This window comes from Rhinopithecus roxellana, chromosome 5 (assembly GCF_007565055.1).
Source record: "Rhinopithecus roxellana isolate Shanxi Qingling chromosome 5, ASM756505v1, whole genome shotgun sequence".
Lineage (NCBI taxonomy): Eukaryota > Metazoa > Chordata > Mammalia > Primates > Cercopithecidae > Rhinopithecus > Rhinopithecus roxellana.
Window position 1 is genome coordinate 31,259,942 of NC_044553.1, and position 7,024 is coordinate 31,266,965.

A 7,024-nucleotide genomic window follows, 5' to 3' on the forward strand; every position below is an offset into this window, starting at 1 on the left:
CTGGGTGTGGTGGCGTATGCCTGTAGTCCCAGCTACTGGGGAGGCTGAGGTGGGAGGATTGCTTGAGCCTAGGGGGAGGGGAAGGTTGCTGTGAGCCAAGATCACACCACTGCACTCCAGCCTGGGTGACAGAGCCAGATCTTGTCTCAAAAAAAATAATAATAATAATTTTTAAAAATTACATCTGCTGAGATTCTCTCCTCACTGAAAGACCAGTTAGCTATTCATTCATGCTTAGGTGTAATATCCAGAGAGAACTTCAAACTCTGCCTTCTTCTCTGATACAAAACACTTTGTGAGGAAAACAGAGAATGAAAAAATAATAGAAGAAAAGCAAGAATCTAGATGTATGCCTCCACAACAAAGTTCATGAGAAGCATAAGGGGAGTTAGAAAGCAAGGGCTCATATAAAACCAAACTGAATTTTGGGAGGCTGTGCAGAAGAATCAATTGAGCCAGGAGCTATGACTGTACCACTGCACTCCAGCCTGGACAACAGAGCAAGACTTTGTCTCTAAATAAAATAAAAAGTAGCGGCCGGGCGCAGTGGCTCAAGCCTGTAATCCCAGCACTTTGGGAGGCCGAGACGGGCGGATCACGAGATCAGGAGATTGAGACTATCCTGGCTAACATGGTGAAACCCCGTCTCTACTAAAATATACAAAAAACTAGCCGGGCGAGGTGGCGGGCGCCTGTAGTCCCAGCTACTCAGGAGGCTGAGGCAGGAGAATGGCGTGAACCCAGGAGGCGGAGCTTGCAATGAGCTGAGATCCGGCCACTGCACTCCAGCCCGGGCGACAGAGCGAGACTCCGTCTCAAAAAAAATAAATAAATAAAAATAAAAAAATAAAATAAAATAAAATAAAAAGTAAAACCAAACAGAAATATTTTGTTTATCTTTGTTTTCCTCAAATCTATTAATCAGGATGCCCAGAATGGAAAGGGTTTATTTAATAAAAGGCCTTATTTGCCCTTGAGAACCAGCGTGCTACAGCTTTCATGTGTCTTTGAGTATAACGGAGGACACATTTAAAAATAAGAATCCAAATTATAATGGCTCTGAAGCCCCACCTTGCAAATTATCAGAATATCAGCCCTCTTTTGAATTTCTTTTCCTTCTCTACTATGAGGGAGTCCCCAGGGGAGGTATCCCCCACATATGCCTGAAATAACTGAACAAAGCATTCATCAGTTTGATTCGTGTCTCTGCTTCAGATATTCTTCAGTCCCTGCTGTTCTGGGACACTGGTCTCTCTCTTTAGCCAATGCAATCTTCACCATTGCTTTAGATTTTGGCAGGAAGAAGCACTGCCCTCTCTTCACCAGGACATGACAAACACAGGTCCTTTCCATCAAAGTTTTCCCCAACACAGCTAAGAACAGGCTGTAACTCCTAACAATATTTAGAAAAAAAAGAATAATCCAAAGTGTAACTTGCAAGTATGATATAGCTACTCTCAAAGTCTCATGAACTATGGAACAGACACAGACCTGGCCTTACTGTCAGGCTTCCATTCTGGTTCATGTGGCCAAAGATAGTTTCACCTCTCCAGCAAGAGTTCCCCTGACTGTGTCTTAGGCATTTACTCCCAATCAACTGTGAAGAAAACAACTCTCCTTACCCAGGTTAGGGTCCACTTTCCAAGTCCCATTTTCTGTCCCAGGTGCTATCTCTTCCTAGAATGACTAACCATGGAAATATCTACTCTTCTGGAGGAAACCCCACCCTGCATGCCCAAGGGTATGACCTTGACCTCTGATTCAACAGGGCCATCATTATCAGAACACAATAGTCAACATCAGCACATTTCTCACAAAGATTGAATTATTCACTCTTTACGCATGGGTCAAGGTAAAGCCTTGTCAAAGCCAGTCCAGTCCCTTTGCATAATTATGTCTCCAGTAGAGCAGTGAAAATTATGCCTGTCCTTGCTTTCCTATATTCATTAGGTCTCAGTTTCTGCTCTCCAAAGAGCAGGGGCTCAAAAGGACATTCACATCTCCACAGAAATAATAACGCATTGACACATATATGCTCTAAATCTGCAGAGAGGAAAGAAACAGATTTTCTGTTCTTCTCTTCAATGTCTACAGAAGCAGTACTTCTACTTCACACACAAAGATTTGCATATTCAAATGAAGCACTCTCTCAGTTGAAAGCATTTATATTCAGGTTAATGGTTGCTTTATAGTTTTCTAAGAGTAATACATGTCTACTTGCTTGAATATGAGTGATTAAACAATTCATGTAGTTTTCCCAGAGTAGTCTGCTCTTGAAGAAATGCTCTAGTTTTCACATTTATCAGGACAGAAAACCACATTCAGTTTAAGAGACAGTTTTTCTACCTAACCTTTAGACCTTTGGTTAGCCCCCATTACATTTAGAAGAGGTGTTTTTTATATGGAAATATAAGCAGTGCACGTGCTTTTTAAAATTCCAAACTACAAACATTTATTGAGCGTTTACTATGTGTTAGGCACTGTGACAATGTTCTAGAATATGTAAGGCATAGCCCAGATATGGGAAAAGGAAATAAATCAAGAAGTTTATTAAAAAAAATTATTCACAATGTAAGAGAGAGTATTAGATGTATGTAAATTAGCTATAATACAACACACAGAGCAGGATCAAAGTACTACAAGAGCACAACAAATGGTATAATTATGCAGGCTTAGTTAGGAGAGACAGTGAAGCCTTACAGAGAAAGCATTTGTGTTGGGCCTTGAGGACTAGAGTAGGGTCTTGATTGTGAAGAAGGCAGCAAAGATGGGTATGGGATGAGGAGTGACATTTAAGTAGAGGAAATTGTATAAGCAAAGACACAGAGGTCCAAATAAGCATGAGTATAGCATGCTCTAGAAACTGCAAGTATCCCTGAACGGATAGCATGTGAGGTGCCTTGGCCAGAAAGAGATGGACTAAAGCCGGGTCATGTAGGACCTTCATTGCCTTGCTTAGGAGTTTGAACTCTGTTGCATAGTCAATAGGCAGTCATTGGAGATTTTTAAATAGAGAAGTGACAAGATCAGATCTGTGTTTAAAAATGATAATTTTGATAGCAGTGTAAAGGATTAAATTAGAATATGAAGAAATTATTTGCTGGGGGAAAATGGATTATGAAAACAATAGAATATCTTTAATGAAGCATCAGAAGCATTTATAATAGTTGTCTTAGATTTGGGTGACAGGCTTTATTATATTCTCCAATTACAACTCATTTTTCTTATATTCCCAGCTAGTTTTCAGCCATTATTCTAGCAACAAACATAAATGAAACAAAGCAAATTAATTAATTTATTCAAAAAAAAGTATTGGTGGTCCAATATGTGCAAGTCCCTAGGCCATATGCTGACAGAATTCCAGAATTCAAAGATGAATAAAACATATCTCCAATCTTCATAGAACTTACAGTCTCATGCAACTGGAAAAATTACTTCAACATTTATTAAATCATCAGTTTATGTAGATTGATATTCAATATACGTTGGTTAAAAAAGATATAAAGGGGAAAGGCAGGAAATATATGAGAAATAGCCCAAAAAATGTGAGCAAAGAAAATATATAAAGAAAAAATCAGAATAGCTCATATTTCTTGGCCAAGTGCCATGGCTCACACCAGTAATCTCAGAACTTTGGGAGGCTGAGGCAGGTGGACTGCTTGAGACCAGGAGTTCAAGACCAGCCTGGCCAACATGGCAAAACCCCATCTCTACTGAAAATATAAGAATTAGCTGGGCTTGATGGTGCGTGCCTGTAGTCCCAAATACTCGGGAGGCTGAGGCAGGATTATCACTTGAACACAGAAGGCAGAGGTTGCAGTGAGCCGAAATCACGCCACTACACTCTAGCATAGGCAAGAGAGTGAGACCCTATATTAAAAGAAAAAAAAAAAACAGAAAATAGTATCAGTTGACCACTTGCTCTGTGAAATGAGATATTTAGTATTCGTATACTTCCTCCTACCTCCATATTCCAACTCCCAATTTTATTGTTTCTATTATTTCTAGTTTGTCAGGGTTTATAATATTTATAGCTTTTGGCAGTCATACAAGGTGACTTCAAAAAGTTTATGACAAAAGGGAATTAAAAGATAAACAAAAATATAAACTTTCTCAATATAAGCTCCATCAAGTTCAAGGCACTTTTGTAAGTGATGATATCAGCCATTTAGTCCATCCCTAAATGAGCATCTTGGGAATTTAACCATGTCAATGCAGTCTTTTACATTAAAATGTGTGCCCTTTAAAGATTATTTAATATTAGGAAACAAAAAGAAGTTAGAAGGATGGTAAGGTGTATGCCTAGTGATTTCCCATCAAAACTCTGACAAAATTGCCTTTGTCTGATGAGAGGAATGAGCAGCAGGAATACTGTCATGGTGGAGGAGGAATCTCTGGTGGAGCTTTCCCAGTCTTTTTTTTTTTTTTTGCTAAAGCTTTGGCTAACTTTCTCAAAACGCTCTCATAATAAGTAGATGTTTTGGTTCTTTGGCTCTTCAGAAAATCAACGAGCAAAATGCCTTGAGAATCCCAAAAAACTGTCGCCATGACCTTTGCTCTTGACTGGTCCACTTTTGTTTAGACTGAACTGTTTCCACTTCTTGGCAGTCATTGCTTTGATTGTGTTTTTGTCTTCAGCACAATCTGGTAAAGCCATGGTAAACTGTTAGAGCCATGTTTCATCTTCTGATACAATTCTTTGAAGAAATGCTTCAGGATCTTGATCCCACTTATTTAAAATTTCCTTCGAAAGCTCTGCTCTTATCTTCGGTTGATCTGGATGCAATGGTTTTGGGAACCCTCAAGCGGAGAGTTTGCTCAGGTTTAATTTTTCAGTCAGAATTGTATAAACTGAATGAGCTGAGAGGTCTGTGGCGTTGGCGATTGTTTCTGCTGTTAATCACTGGTCCTCTTCAATTAAGGCATGAACAAGATTAATTTTTTCCTCACAAATTGATGTGGATGGCCTGCCTCTGTGGGCTCCGTTGTCGACATCATCTTGTCCCTTCTTAAAACGAGTTATCCCTTTGCAAATTGCTGATTTCTCTGGGACATTTTCCCCATAAACTTTTCATAAAGCATCAGTGATTTCACCATTCCTCCACTCAAGCTTCCACCATAAGTTTGATGTTTATTCTTAGCTCAATTTTAGCAGAATTCATGTTCCTCTGATAGAAGCTCTTCTCAAACTGATGTCTTATCCTTTTTAGTGCTTCAAACTAGATCCTGTTCAACATGTTATAAAAGTTATTATAAGTTTATTTTCATACAAGAAATTTTTGAAATCAAGGCATAGTTTTTTGGGGGAGTTTTGTTGTTGTTGTTGCTATTGATTGTTGTTTTTTATTTTTCAGACGGAGTCTCACTCTGTGGCCCAGGCTGGAGTGCAGCGGCCGGATCTCAGCTCACTGCAAGCTCCGCCTCCCGGGTTTACGCCATTCTCCTGACTCAGCCTCCCGAGTAGCTGGGACTACAGGCGCCCGCCACCTCGCCCGGCTAGTTTTTTGTATTTTTTAGTAGAGACGGGGTTTCACCGTGTTAGCCAGGATGGTCTTGATCTCCTGACCTCGTGATCCGCCCGTCTCGGCCTCCCAAAGTGCTGGGATTACAGGCTTGAGCCACCGCACCTGGCCTGATTGTTGTTTTTTGAGACAGGGTCTTGTTCTGTTGCCCAGGCTGGAGTGCAGTGGTGCAAGCATGGCTCACTGCAGCCTCAACCTCCTGGGCTTAAGTGATCCTCCCACTTCAGCCTCCCAAGTACCTGGGACTACAGTGCATGTCACCACGCTCAGCTAATTTTTAAATTTGTTTTTTTTTTGTAGAGTCGGGGAGTCTCGCTTTGTTGACCCAGGCTGGTCTTGAACTCTGGGCCTCAAGCAATCCTCCCACCTCAGCCTCCCAAGTAGCAAGGACCACAGGCTTCTAAAGAATAGAGGCAAAGTGAGGAGCCACACCTTACTGCACCAGAATATTCTGTTTCTTTTATTGTCTCCCCCACTTTTTGGTTGAGACAGAGTCTCACTCCGTCATCCAGGCTAGACTGCAGTAGCAGTCTTGGCTCACTGCAACCTCTGCCTCCCAGGCTCAAGCGAGTCTCATGCCTCAGCCTCCCTAGTAGCTGAGATTACAGGCATGTGCCACCACGCTCAGCTAATTTTTATATTTTTAATGCAGATAGGATTTCACCCTGATGGCCAGGTTGGTCTCAAACTCATGGCCTCATGTGGTCTACTTGCTTAGGCCTCCCAAAGTGTTGGAATTACAGGCGTGAGCCACCCTGGCTTTTTTTTTTTTTTTTTTTTTTTTTAACATTTCACTTATGTGTAAGGTTTTCTCCTTTACTTTGTTGTAGCTGCTGTTTGAACTTTGTCAATGTATTTTTGTTGTTCATTTCATTAGCTATTGGTGCACAGAAAAATCTGTGACTTTATCTAATTCTTCTATCCTTACTCAGAAGTTACTTAGCTGAGCTCAACTGGGCTTGAAGCAGTTGCAAATCAAAGATATTTTCATAAAGAGGTTCAAACAGAAGAGAAAGGAAGAATAAACATTCCACAATGCACATGCTAATTATTCAGTAAATGCCTGCAGAATTAAATTCAAAGGTTGTCTGGGCATAGTTCAATTAATTAAAATTGCAAATCATGATTACACCTTATCATTTCACTCTTTCCATTATAGTAATAAGGGAGTATTCACTATATGCCAGAGACTATGGTGAGTACTTTACATATATTATCTAATTGAATTCTCACAATAGTGTGGTTAGATTGTGCTACTGTTATCATCCCCATTTTATAGATGAGGAACTTTCAGTGCAATGAGACTAAATAACTTGTTGAAAGAACACAGCTATCAAGAGGCAAGACCTGGACTCATGTCCAAGTGTCTGGTGCCAAACACTGTGTTTTTAACAACTACATTACACAGCCTTCATTTTCAGGAATTTAGTGGAAAGAGCATTGAATGTGGAGTCAGAATACCTGAATACAAGCCCCAGCTCTAACATTCTATGCTATGTAAT